The sequence below is a fragment of the Rattus norvegicus genome, chromosome 13 (genome assembly GCF_036323735.1).
Source record: "Rattus norvegicus strain BN/NHsdMcwi chromosome 13, GRCr8, whole genome shotgun sequence".
NCBI classification, from domain to species: domain Eukaryota; kingdom Metazoa; phylum Chordata; class Mammalia; order Rodentia; family Muridae; genus Rattus; species Rattus norvegicus.
In genome coordinates, this window is record NC_086031.1 from 87,393,123 (window position 1) to 87,407,702 (window position 14,580).

Genomic DNA, 14,580 nt, shown 5'->3' on the forward strand with positions numbered 1-14,580 from the left:
TTCTTCACCTTAGAAGTGGTCTAAGCAAAACACAAGTAGAAAGATGGGACTACTGCTTATGTACAGGGTGTACAGTTAGTAGAGATAAACACACACATAGACAGAGAGACAGAGACAGAGAGACAGACAGACAGAGAGAACAATGGTATGTAAATGAATGGTATCTAGCTCTGTCTAAGGAAGCTGAGTAACCATAGCAACCAATTAGTTCATGTGATGACTCCAGCTTGCTTTATTTTTAAATAAAAATTTAAGTTCCCCGTTTTATCAAAACAATATGTTCACTGTGAAAAGCAGGAACCAAGGTTTTAAATGAACATTTAGAACACAGAAACAGAACTCCACAGTCCACTGAAAACTGTGCTCATACCTTTGGTGTGTCTGTCCAGATCATTGTATAGCATTTAAATTTAACTCGAAAGAAAACCTGAGCCATCTAGACTCAATGGCTCTCAGTAACAAATAGTCTTGAAGTCTTACTTCAGACCCAAAACGCTAAGCATTTCATAATTCATCTGGGTTGGTTTTGTGGTTTTGTGTCATTTTAGTTTTTTTTTTTTTTAACGAGTGGCATTCTTGTATGCTTTGTATTTTAGACTAAGCTTTTAGAAATGGGCTTCCTGAGCCAAAGTGTTCTGACATGTGCTGTCAGATTGTTCTACAGGGTGTACTAAGGTAGACCACTACCAACAACAAACACCTTTGTGGACGCTGAGACTAAGAAAGTAGTTTTAAGAAGTCTTCGTCAGGCAAAAATACTCAATAAGATTCTGGCAAACCGAATCCAAGAGCACATCAAAACAATCATCCACCATGATCAAGCAGGCTTCATCCCAGGCATGCAGGGATGGTTTAATATACGGAAAACCATCAACGTGATCCATTATATAAACAAACTGAAAGAACAAAACCACATGATCATTTCATTAGATGCTGAGAAAGCATTTGACAAAATTCAACACCCCTTCATGATAAAAGTCCTGGAAAGAATAGGAATTCAAGGCCCATACCTAAACATAGTAAAAGCCATATACAGCAAACCAGTTGCTAACATTAAACTAAATGAAGAGAAACTTGAAGCAATCCCACTAAAATCAGGGACTAGACAAGGCTGCCCACTCTCTCCCTACTTATTCAATATAGTTCTTGAAGTTCTAGCCAGAGCAATCAGACAACAAAAGGAGATCAAGGAGATACAGATCGGAAAAGAAGAAGTCAAAATATCACTTTTTGCAGATGATATGATAGTATATTTAAGTGATCCCAAAAGTTCCACCAGAGAACTATTAAAGCTGATAGACAACTTCAGCAAAGTGGCTGGGTATAAAATTAACTCAAATAAATCAGTAGCCTTCCTCTACACAAAAGAGAAACAAGCCGAGAAAGAAATTAGGGAAACGACACCCTTCATAATAGACCCAAATAATATAAAGTACCTCAGTGTGACTTTAACCAAGCAAGTAAAAGATTTGTACAATAAGAACTTCAAGACTCTGAAGAAAGAAATTGAAGAAGTCCTCAGAAGATGGAAAGATCTCCCATGCTCATGGATTGGCAGGATTAATATAGTAAAAATGGCCATTTTACCAAAAGCGATCTACAGATTCAATGCAATCCCCATCAAAATACCAATCCAATTCTTCAAAGAGTTAGACAGAACAATTTTCAAATTCATCTGGAATAACAAAAAACCCAGGATAGCTAAAATTATCCTCAACAATAAAAGGACTTCAGGGGGAATCACTATCCCTGAACTCAAGCAGTATTACAGAGCAATAGTGATAAAAACTGCATGGTATTGGTACAGAGACAGACAGATAGACAAATGGAACAGAATTGAAGACCCAGAAATGAACCCACACACCTATGGGCACTTGATTTTTGACAAAGGAGCCAAAACCATCAAATGGAAAAAAGACAGCATTTTCAGCAAATGGTGCTGGTTCAACTGGAGGGCAACATGTAGAAGAATGCAGATCGATCCATGCTTATCACCCTGTACAAAGCTCAAGTCCAAGTGGATCAAGGACCTCCACATCAAACCAGATACTCTCAAACTAATAGAAGAAAAACTAGGGAAGCATCTGGAACACATGGGCACTGGAAAAAAATTTCCTGAACAAACACCAATGGCTTATGCTCTAAGATCAAGAATCGATAAATGGGATCTCATAAAACCGCAAAGCTTCTGTAAGGCAAAGGACACTGTGGTTAGGACAAAACGGCAACCAACAGATTGGGAAAAGATCTTTACCAATCCTACAACAGATAGAGGCCTTATATCCAAAATATACAAAGAACTCAAGAAGTTAGACCACAGGGAGACAAATAACCCTATTAAAAATGGGGTTCAGAGCTAAACAAAGAATTCACAGCTGAGGAATGCCGAATAGCTGAGAAACACCTAAAGAAATGTTCAACATCTTTAGTCATAAGGGAAATGCAAATCAAAACAACCCTGAGATTTCACCTCACACCAGTGAGAATGGCTAAGATCAAAAACTCAGGTGACAGCAGATGCTGGCGAGGATGTGGAGAAGAGGAACACTCCTCCATTGTTGGTGGGATTGCAGACTGGTAAAACCATTCTGGAAATCAGTCTGGAGGTTCCTCAGAAAATTGGACATTGAACTGCCTGAGGATCCAGCTATACCTCTCTTGGGCATATACCCAAAAGATGCCCCAACATATAAAAAAGACACGTGCTCCACTATGTTCATCGCAGCCTTATTTATAATAGCCAGAAGCTGGAAAGAACCCAGATGCCCTTCAACAGAGGAATGGATACAGAAAATGTGGTACATCTACACAATGGAATATTACTCAGCTATCAAAAACAATGACTTTATGAAATTCGTAGGCAAATGGTTGGAACTGGAAAATATCATCCTGAGTGAGGTAACCCAATCACAGAAAGACATACATGGTATGCACTCATTGATAAGTGGCTATTAGCCCAAATGCTTGAATTACCCTAGATGCCTAGAACAAATGAAACTCAAGACGGATGATCAAAATGTGAATGCTTCACTCCTTCTTTAAAAGGGGAACAAGAATACCCTTGACAGGGAATAGAGAGGCAAAGATTAAAACAGAGACTGAAGGAACACCCATTCAGAGCCTGCCCCACATGTGGCCCATACATATACAGCCACCCAATTAGACAAGATGGATGAAGCAAAGAAGTGCAGGCTGACAGGAGCCGGATGTAGATCGCTCCTGAGAGACACAGCCAGAATACAGCAAACACAGAGGCGAATGCCAGCAGCAAACCACTGAACTGAGAATAGGACCCCCGTTGAAGGAATCAGAGAAAGAACTGGAAGAGCTTGAAGGGGCTCGAGACCCCAAAAGTACAACAATGCCAAGCAACCAGAGCTTCCAGGGACTAAGCCACTACCTAAAGACTATACATGGACTGACCCTGGACTCTGACCTCATAGGTAGCAATGAATATCCTAGTAAGAGCACCAGTGGAAGGGGAAGCCCTGGGTCCTGCTAAGACTGAACCCCCAGTGAACTAGATTGTTGGGGGGAGGGCGACAAGGGGGGGAGGATGGGGAGGGGAACACCCATAAAGAAGGGGAGTGGGAGGGGGATGTTTGCCCGGAAACCGGGAAAGGGAATAACACTCGAAATGTATATAAGAAATACTCAAGTTAATAAAAAAAAAAAAAAAAAAAAAAAAAAAGAAGAAGTCTTCGTCAGGTCAGTGGGGAAAACTCAATTTGATTTCTTTGATTACGAGTGAGGTTTGAACATCACACGCACTGGCCTCTGGCCTTCTTATTTTATGATTCGCTTTGCCACCGCCTGTGTTCAGTATTCTCTAAAGGTGCCTGCTATTGATCTCCAAGGTCAGCTTCATTATATAAGGAATATTGATCTTTCATGTTTAAATAGTTTTCTTTACACGGATTCTTTTATATTTTGATCTGAAAAGCTGGGGGGAAAAGTTTATATTTAGGCTGGAGAGATGGCTCAGCGGTTAAGAGCACTCATTGCTCTTCCAGAGGTCCTGAGTTCAATTCCCAGCAACCACATGGGGGCTCACAACCATCTGTAATAGGATCTGATGCCCTCTTCTGGTGTGTCTGAAGAGAAGACAGTGTACTCACATAAGTAAGTCTTTAAAACAAAGTGTATATTCAAGATCTGTTTCCCCTTTTATGATTTTTTTGTATTCATGGTTACTTTAAGGAAAACTTTTCCACCTAGTATATGGCTGTTTATTTACATACTTTTGCTTTTGCCCTCTCCTCCTCCTCTTCTTCCTCTTCCTCTTCCTCTTCCTCTTCCTCCTCCACTTTGTCTTCCTTTTTCTTCTGAGATAATATGTCACGCAGCCTGGATAACCTCAAATTTGCCATGTAGCTAACACTGGCCTTGAACTCTTGCCTCCACCTCTTAAGGACTGGGGTCACAGGCATGCACCACTATACCTGGCCTACTTTCACTGTTTGTAGCTTATGGACTTTATTCAGTGTGGCCTAAGAAGAGCTTAATTATATTTATTTTAACACTATTAAAGAGTTTACCAACTTTGTTCATTTTCCCTCTCTCCTAAGATTTTTACACATTAGTTATATAATAAAGCACCAATTAAAAGTTGCACATTACGGGGTTGGGGATTTAGCTCAGTGGTAGAGCGCTTACCTAGGAAGCTCAAGGCCCTGGGTTCGGTCCCCAGCTCCGAAAAAAAGAACCAAAAAAAAAAAAGTTGCACATTACCAAGTTGTGGTGATACACGCCTTTAGTCCCAGAGGCAGAGGCAGAGGCAGGCAGATCTCTGAGTTTGATGCCAGTCTGGTCTACACAGTAAGTTCCAAGCCAACCAGGACTACATGTAAGACCTTGTCTCAAAAAAATTTGCACATTAGAGGTCCGTGATCATATCTAGCCTATAGAAATATATGTACGTGTGTGTGTGTGTGTGTGTGTGTATGTGTGTGTATGATGTATATTTTGTGTTTTGTGTGTGCACTTGTTCTTGTGTGTGTGTGAATGCCTGTGCACATGAGTGCTGTCTTAGTTAGGGTTTCAATTGCTGTGACAAAACACTTCACCAAAAAGCAAGTTAGGGAGGAAAGGATTTATTTGGCTTATAGCACTAATTCATCCATGAACGAAGTCAGGACAGGAACTAAAACAGGGCAGGAACCTGGAGGCAGGAGCTGATGTAGAGTCCGTGAAGGGGTGCTGCTTACTGGCTTGCTTCTCACGGCTCGCTCAGCCTGCTTCCTTATAGAAACCAGGACCACCAGCCCAGGGATGGCGCCACCCTCCATGGGCTGGGCCCTCCCCCTTGATCACTAATTGAGAACATGCCTTACAGCTGGATCTCATGGAGGCATTTCCTCAACTGAGGCTCCTTCCTCTCTGAGGATTCTAGCCAGTGTCACACTGACTCACCACACCAGCCAGTCTGTGTGTGGAGGTTAGAGGTCAGTGTTCAGTGTCTTCTTCAATGATTGTTTACTTTGTTTTTTGAGACAGGGTCTCTTGCTGGGTGTCAACCTTCTAGTCAGCAAGCCTCAGAGAGCTTCCTGTCTACCTCCAGAGGACTGTGGTTACAGCAAGCACTTTGCAAACTGAGCTGCCTCTCAGGCTCCTAGCCTACAAATTGAGTTTGGTTCAGATAGTTTTTGAATTGTTTGTCTAGAGATCAAAACCAGGAAGTTTTATTCCAAAATCTGGCTTTACAAATGTCTCCTGAAGAAATCAGTCTGTCTAGTAACACAGCGATTGTTGCCAGACTCGCAATTGCTCCAGACAAACTCATAGAGTTGGTTACAGTTACTGCTAACAATCCCCACCCGCATGCTTATCTGGTGTCTGCTCAGTTCCCAGTAGCATTTAAGATTACAACCACTGGTGTGTTCATCTTGGCAATTGAACGAATTATGAGAATTAGAAAAAGCTGAAGTTCTGAGTTTTCAGGTAAATTTTACACAAAAATTATAATATTTGTCTTTCCAGTTTGCATACTTTCTCATTCTTTCTTCTTGTCCTATTATACTTGGCTTAAGGCTTTCTAACAAAGGTCAGACATGCTAGCCCGCATCCTTATATTATACCTGTCTTTAGCAGAGATGTATTGGCATTTGACTTTTTTTTTTTTTTTGGTTCTTTTTTTCGGAGCTGGGGACCGAACCCAGGGCCTTGCGCTTCCTAGGTAAGCGCTCTACCACTGAGCTAAATCCCCAGCCCAGCATTTGACTTTTAAGTGTGAAGTAAACATTTTCCACTGTCAAAATATGTGTATTTTGTGGCTCTCTGATGCTCTGTGTTTCATTAATAGAAGCTGTGTGTGTTGAATTTTATCCAATCAATGACTTCCATATGTATTGATATCCTGTGGCTTTTCTCTAAACTTGACATTTTATAGTAAGATTTTCTGATGTTGAACCACATGTGTTTTTATTGTAAATCCCAACAACATTTAACACAACCCAATGTACCCTAATATACTTATTAACCTAATTTGCCTTTTAAAAATAATTATAAGGGGTTGGGGATTTAGCTCAGTGGTAGGGCGCTTGCCTAGCAAGCGCAAGGCCCTGGGTTCGGTCCCCAGCTCTGAAAAAAAAATTATAAAATTTGCAGCTCATCTCAAAATAAGATTTGCCTATTGTAATCACCTCTCTCATCCTTTGGTACTCTGTTAACTTCTTAAATGTACATAGTCAAGTTCTCACTGTTGCTATGGTGATTTTTTTTATTGCATTAACTGATATGTTCCTTGATTTCTTTGAAAGTTAATTGTGTCTACACATATGTGTAGCAGTGACTAATTTTATGTGTCATTTGACTGCACAGATAGCTGGCAAAATACCATCTCTAGGTCTGTTGGGGTCCCAGAAGAGACTGGCCTTTGAATCAGTCAACTGAGTAAAGTTCTCCCTGCCAAGATGCGGCTGTCACCAGTGAACTAAGGGCCTGCATAGAACACAAAGATAAGGAAAGGGTAGATCTGCCAAGGGTTCTCGAGTGAGCGCACCTTTCCTCCCTCAGGCATGGTCTTGGCTCTTTTCCACTTGGACTAAGACTGGGACTGATACCCTTGAGGGACCTGGTTCTCAGGCCTCAGGCTTTAACTAGAACTACAAACTTCATGGGACTCCAGCCCAAAGAAGGCAGCTGCTAGGACTTTTCTGATTCGCCAATGATTGGAGCCAATCCCTCATGAGAAATCACTTTCTTGTACATCTTTTTCCTGTATCCATCCTTGTACATCTTTTTCCTGAGAACCCTAATAGATACGATTTCCTACTGGAATTGAAAAATAATATTTTATTTGCTTGTTTGTTTGTTGTGTGCATATGAAAGTGTGTGTGCAAGCATGTGTGGAGGTCAGAGATGGTGTTTGGTTCTCCCCTTCCACCATGGGGATTCAGGGGTTTAAATTCAGGTTGTCAGGTTGGGCCATAAGTACCTGTATCCACTGAGCTGTCCTCTCAGTCTTTTAAAGCACAATTATAATGTGATACAAAGTGTATGTACCGAATTATCTACGGGATGCTATTATGTAATTTATTAGTTTATTTTCTGAAACAGGGTCTCACTATTTAGCCCTCATTAGTCTGGAACTTGTCGTGTATACTAGGCTGGTCTTGAACTCACAAAACTCCACCTGCCTCTGCTTTAGAGTATTAGGATTAAAGGTGTGTGCCACTGTGCTTGGCCATTTGTATAACAACAACAACAACAACAACAAAACAATAATAATACCCATAAATCACCAACCAACAAAGACATATCACCTGTACTTAGAACTTGCTTCCAACTGTACCCCCTTTCCATCCCCCAAAGAAAAGCACTATACTGATTTTTGAGATAATATGTTCTTGATTTCTGGTCACGGTTTTTACATCTTACCTGGGTATCCTTTAACAGTACGTTCTTTAACCTGGCTGTGTCTTAATCTTACATACATGTGTTTGTAGGTTACCCCTTTTGCTCAGTATTATGAGTCTGCCGTCAGGGACTACACGCGTTTTCAGACCTGTATCATTTTCCATTAATACAGATTTAGTATCTGTTCTGCGATTGAGCAACATTGTTGCATTCAAAGTTGCAGAAGAGAAATCTGCAATTTCTCGGTGTGAACAGCTTCATTTGTTTTGTTTTCTACCTGGATGATCATAGGATATTTTTTAAGAGTCTTTGACTGTCACCATGTACGAGAATAAATTCAGACAGCTCTTTTAAATTTGCCTGGCACTCTCATGGTGGCTCTCTTTTCTCTTGCCTGCTCATTTCTCTCTGGGCTCTCTCCCTCACAATGGAAGGGCTTCACTTGTCTGGATGGGGATGGATGGCAGGTCTCCTGGAGACGATGGGTCTCTGTGGAAATGTTTCCACCTCAACTTGGGAAACAAATGTGTAATGTCCTCACTAAAACCACTCTTGAAAGTGACATTGCATGTGAGAGGTGGGCGGCCTTGGCTAAGCCAGAAGGGGCCCCTTGTGACTGGCATGGCAGCTGAAACACTCCTGTGTCTCTACCCGCCTACCCTCCACCCTCACCCCAACCCTCTCACCCTCAACCCCACCCCACCTCCACCCTCTCATCCTCCATTCACACCCTCTCACTCTCCACCTTACTCCACCCCTATCCTCTCACCCCTCACCCTCCACCCGCCCCCGCCTCCCATCCCTCCATCCACCCCCCCACCCTCCACCCCACCTCCATCTTCTCATCCATTACCCTCCCCCTCCCCCCCACCCCGGCCAACTATCTGCTATTGCTCTCACGTGGCCATGGCCACGTTGCCTGGAAGTAAATCTCCATTCTTTTCTCAGTGCTAGCTCCAACAAGCCTTGAGCAGCCTGGGGTTGCCTGGCCCTCCCCGAGCGAGCACTCCAGCCCCACATCCCATCTGAAGGTGGTGGCGGTGTTTGACTTTTTGGCCTTGAGATTCTCACTCATCTCTGGACTCGGTCACACAGAGATGTGTTTGTTCTCTTCTACACTGTAGGTCGGTTTGTCAGAGAATCCCCAAGGGAAAAGCATTAAATGTATTGGCTTGGCTTGCCCCCGTGGGCTGGAAACACCACCTATTTAGCTTGTATTGATCTCCAAATTGAAAAGTGGGCCTCTTGTGTGGCACGCTGCCTCCCGGAGCCAGGTAGGAGGCCAGAGTGGATGGAGAATGATGGGCAGCGTCTGTTCTCCAGTCTATACCTTGAGAAAACCCTCAGCTTATTTAACAGGTTGGCAGGGAAACTGAACACTACCCAAGATTTATAGTCGCCCGAGGGACAAACTCTTGTTTGCGCTGTTGAATAAGACAGTCTCTTCCTCATAGTCTCTATACGACCGGCAGGGAGGCCAATCATTTGCCAAACATCTTGTAGAAAGGAAAAAGAAATACATCAGATGGGAGACTAGACAATGTCCTTAAGATTCTTCCTTTCCAGAAATCTTGTGACCAGTGTTTTCTTTGGCTGCTTGGGGCGTGTGTGTGTGTGTGTGTGTGTGTGTGTGTGTGTGTGTGTGTGTATTTTTTCCCAGTCCTGGAGTCCTGAGCTGTTCCTGTTTCAATGTCACCTAAGGATTCGTAGTCAGAGTTTAAATGGTGGGGTTGTCTCATCACTGCACACACAATTTTTTTATTAGCTTGAAGGGTCTGACAAATTAGGGATGGCATTCCTTTTGGGCGATCTCTGGTTCAATTCTCCTCTGTGGGCCTATAACAGTCATTGAGCATGCAGTTAAAATTTTCTCCCCTCCTCTTGGGAAACAAAAGCGATTAGGAAATTGTGATTTTGCTATTGTTCTCAAGTAAATTGCATTAAAATTTACAGGTACCTTTCCGAGAGAAGACAAATCATACATATTACAAGAAGGGAAGAAAGGACATGGTGATTATGTAATTCCTCTGAGAAGGGCTCATTGTTTTGCTTGCTACATAATGTATCCATCAGAGCAGACCTGTCCTTCCATGGATCTGTGATGCCAGTGAATTCTGACCGGGAGAACCAACCTACTGGCCCCATTTCTGAGAAGATAATTGAAAAGTTAGGACACTCCCTCTCCTGTTGAGAATTATCTGTGTCCTTGGAGTACAGGTCTTTCTCCTTGATTGGAGACAGAGGAAGGGTGGGGTCGTGAAGGTGCTGTGCTCTTAGATTAATCAGATATTTGAAAAGAAAACTTTATTTTCAGCCAGGACCTGGAAACCACATATGTGGTATTTCTAGAACTATGTGTCTAGGGAAGAAAGGGGAGAGATAACATCACTCTGGTTCTTTGTGGCTGATAGAATGTGGCAACTGCCTTTCTTTCTAACACCATCCAAGTGGGCCCAACCTGAGAAAGAAGACAAACTGATTGGTGAAGTTGCAAAGTATACCATTCCCTTTGGTTGTAACAGGGCACAATGGGCAGACAGAGATGTGACAAGATGGTGACTGACTCTATTTCTGTTTTCTTGCAAACCAGGCTAGGCAGTAGTCAAGTTGTTCCGGTGTCATTCCTAGGAAGGAAGAAGATTCTTTGGTTTGTCTGAATGGCCAGGGAGTCTGCGGCTGGATTCAGAAAGCCATCCACAGCAAGAGAGTGGAGATGTTCTATCTCTCTTCAAGATTATCCTGGGAGAGAAGGTCTGCATCGGCTAACTATAATTTTATGGTTTATTTAATAAGCGTGCCTCAGTTTTCTCTTCTGGAACAAGGGGACGAAATAGGGCACTTTCTGTGAGGATTAAATGAGCTGTAGTTGTTAGGAAAACCTCAGGACCAGTGAAAGTGATTCATAGTAATTAGCTGGGATATGCTTTTTGTCTTATTTGGACATTTGAAGAATAAATTCCTTCCCAATCTTCAGTAGACATATTTTTTTAAAAGAAAATCAAACAAGTTGGTCTCTAAGAGAAACTGAATTATGGTGGGGGATTTGCTGATGTTTTATACGTACACCCTTGGTGATAAAGGATCCCTGTGTTGAGACACCTGACTCTTATATACTTTGCTTAACACAATAGATGATGCCCACAAATCTCTTAATCGCATTCAGTTCCCATGAGAAGAAACACTGCTACACAGCGATGGCCTCGGCGCTCAGCTCTGTCACGAGTTCTCCCCCAGAGACCCCTGAAACACCAGTTTTATAGCAAAGATGCCCTCCAGCTAGATGGACTATAAAAAGATCTCTTTCTCTCTCTCCCATTGACTTTTGTTATAAAATCAGAGATATGATCTCATGGGAGGAAAGTCCCCCAATTGATGGACAAGATTGTTAAAGGACGAGTAGATGATGTACTTGCTTTATTCTACAACCAATATCTAAGCTCTTCTCTGGGACTCCTGTTTTTATAGCTCATAAAGATTTAGTGTGGAGCCTTAAAAAGTTGTAGGTGCAGTAAATGTTGATATGGGTTGGTCATATCTATAGAACAGAAATTACACACACACACACACACACACACACACACACACACACACATATACATAGATGGGATTTATTGAAACGTTGTAGAATTCTTTATGAAATGAACCTTATTCAAAAAATTCATAGATAGGAGAGCTAGGAGATACCAAAGTTACTTTTTTGCTTTCTCTTCAGGAAAAGAATTTGTTACTCGGGAGACTGCATTATTTAACACCAACCTGTTCCTTTTCGGTCCAACCTAAGATGGCTGCAATACTACAAATGTGCCAGCAGATGACGCTACAGGCTACAATATTCTATGTCTGACTTTTACTTGAAATTTCCTCATTTGGGCATTCTGCAGACTCCTTAGAATTCCTGCAAATATTTGGGGAGAATCCAAGAGAAAAGTGAAAAAAAATTTAAAAATCATACTATAACAGTGGTAGAAAATTTAAAGTTATATGACTAGTAATAAACACAAAACTTAGTTGAAATCCGTTTTTAACCGGGGAAAAGGAGGGTGATTTTGTGCTAAGCTGCCCAGGTAGCAGCAGAGTTTTGCTGCTCCGTGTGGCCCTCACCTTCATTCTGTTCAGCAAAGCCTTGCACTGCATCACAGATGGGACTCTGAGGAATGGAAGAACGAACTTGAGATCCAGAGGACGTTGCTTAGCTGTGATATCCTGGACTCATCATTTAACCTCCTCGGGCTTTGAATAATAACACCCATCATGCCCTGCTGTGAAGACGAGAAAGAGACAAGGGGTGAAAACAAAGATTAGCGGTCACCATTAACTATCATTCTTTCTTGCTCAGTTAGAAACATTTGAAAAACACTGACCAGTTTAAGTTTTTCTAAAAAAAAAAGGAACTGGGGACTTCAGAGGCTGTGTGATTGGGTTCTCAAATCAAGTTTCACAATTTCACAATACAATACAATTATTTATGTGAAACCAGACACTCCACTCCTAATCTTTTACAGGTGCACCTTGCTCCCCCCACTTAGGGGGAACTTGATATTTCTTCTTTGAGTTTAAGAAACTCATGTAATGCAAAACAATCCTTTTTTTAATCGCTTATTGTACAGAACAGTTCCCTTTAGTTTTAAATGTCGTATTTGTTTGTTCTATCTATAAAAGTAATCCAGAACAAATTTGTTAAATTTCGCCGTGATGTACTGTATGCAAGGATTCTATTAGTGTGGTTGAAGCAGTTTAATCAGTAAATACAGATGTTGGCAGAACTTTCCAGTCAGGGAGCCAATTTACCTGATTTGATGATTAGAAAAATATTTTGGTTAGAGAAGTTCCCGTTTACTGAATAGCTGAGCAGGCTACCAAGGACAGGCTTCCAAGAAGTAGCATTGTGTGGGATGAGGCCTTATGGTACTGTCTGCTTTCATTATTAGACGGGTCGCTCAGTTTTGTGGGTCCACCCTCATTTAGTTTTATCTCTCTACTGATTACAAAGAAAAGGCTTACCATGTAGATATGCAACCCTTGCTGATTTTGAATTCGTGATTCTCCTGCCTCAGCCTCTCAAGGGCTGGGATTACAGGTATAATGTGGCTATGACATGCAATTTTACAGTGATGGAATCCCACCCCAATTCCATGAGCTCTAATCACAGGAAAATCTCTAGATTCTGGAGACAACAACCCAAGGGATGATTGGTTGATTGGATCTCAGATGTTCTGGCTATTTTGAAGGTTTCCATAGAGAGAGGCTATCATAAGAATCACCGGCCCCAAAACTTTTGACAAAGTGACTTCCCTGAGGTCCTAGAGACCGCTATTGCTTCTTCTACCGGCAGGGGGCGCAGCAAGTGTTTCCTTTCAGGATACAAGGGGCACACACATTAACTTGTGGTCTAGGAATCAAAGACTTTCATGAAGACGTTTGAAATAATTTTAAGTAAAAGAAGTATAATAACAAATGTGCAAACACGAATCCAGCCTAGATTAATTTGGTTTTGTACTAACACGTAACTGAATTAGAATAATAGTTTTTGTTAAAGGAGGAAGGGAACTACCAATACCGAAGGGTCTCAGGTCCATGAACAGCATAACGAATTCCAAGTCACACCTCCATACTCAGAGTTCTAAATTCACTGTAAAAGGTAGGGGATGCAGAGAATGCGGGAAGGGGGGGAGGAATTCCTGCCTTCTCCAGAGACCAGACACTCTTCTCTAAACCTGGGCTCTGGACAGCTATAAGGAGGGGCCTGGACGATCCACATTGTTTTAAATTGTTTAGCCCAAACTGATGGGCCAAATAAAGATCTTTCTGACCTTAAGGCTATCTAACTCTTCATCTCTCACCTCCTTCCTGAAGCAGAAGCAGGCTCTAAAACAAAACAAGTCCAGGTTAGACAATGTAGGTCAGGAAACTGGACGCCTCCTTCCCAGCCAGGCTTTGGGCAACCCTACTTCAGCCAAACCCTAGTTGAGTCAAACTATGGTGAGTCAATTTTCCCCTCCTCGGGATGTTATTCCGGAGGTCTCCGAAATATCTCTGAAGAACACAAGAATGGACAACAGACCCACCTTCTGCGTGAGAGGCAGGCAGGCCTTGCTGGTTGGCTGAGGACGAATGGAGAAGGTTCCAGACCTCGGCTGCTCAACAAGGGCACTGTGTTTCAATACCCCAAACCCTACTCTGGTTGCCTGCGGGGAGTACCTGTGATCCCTGGGCTGTGGATCCAGAGTCTAGGGTCTTCAAAGGTTTCCTTTCCTAAGTGGGGGTGGGTTGGGGGGGTAGGTGAATGGGAGGGTGCAAGTGGGGCTGGGGGACAGCAGGAAAAACTGGGAAGCCTGATTGGAGGGGAGAGGTGTGGAGATTTTGACCACCAGGTGGCGCGAGGCGACCAGCCAGAGGCCTAGTGCATCGAGAGCTACAACGTGGCAGTGATGTGTGTCCTGAAGTCTGTACCTTCAAGAGTTTGTCCTTCCATCTGACCCCAAAGAGAGGGGTCTCTTTGCAGCAGGGCAAGAATAGGCAGAAGATGAAGAGTCATCCTGACAGACGGAGACAGAACAAAGGCTGGGGATGGGGAAATGTTGGCTGTGGAGATGTTTCCCGGTCTGTTGCTTCTTGTCTTCTTCTTCTTCTTCTTCTTCTTCTTTTTTTTATTTTTTATTTTTTTTCGGAGCTGGGGACTGAACCCAGGGCCTTGCGCTTGCTAGGCAAGTGCTCTACCACTGA

General features: G+C 42.6%; 1 long non-coding RNA gene across 1 annotated transcript; it reads left to right on the forward strand.

Moving 5' to 3' along the window:
• Window positions 1-10,385: 10,385 nt before the first annotated feature.
• On the forward strand, window positions 10,386-13,672 carry LOC103692291 (uncharacterized). Its single transcript, XR_595565.4, has 2 exons — window positions 10,386-10,608; window positions 11,570-13,672. It is a non-coding gene; the product is annotated as an uncharacterized LOC103692291 (long non-coding RNA).
• The last annotated feature ends 908 nt before the right edge of the window (window positions 13,673-14,580 follow it).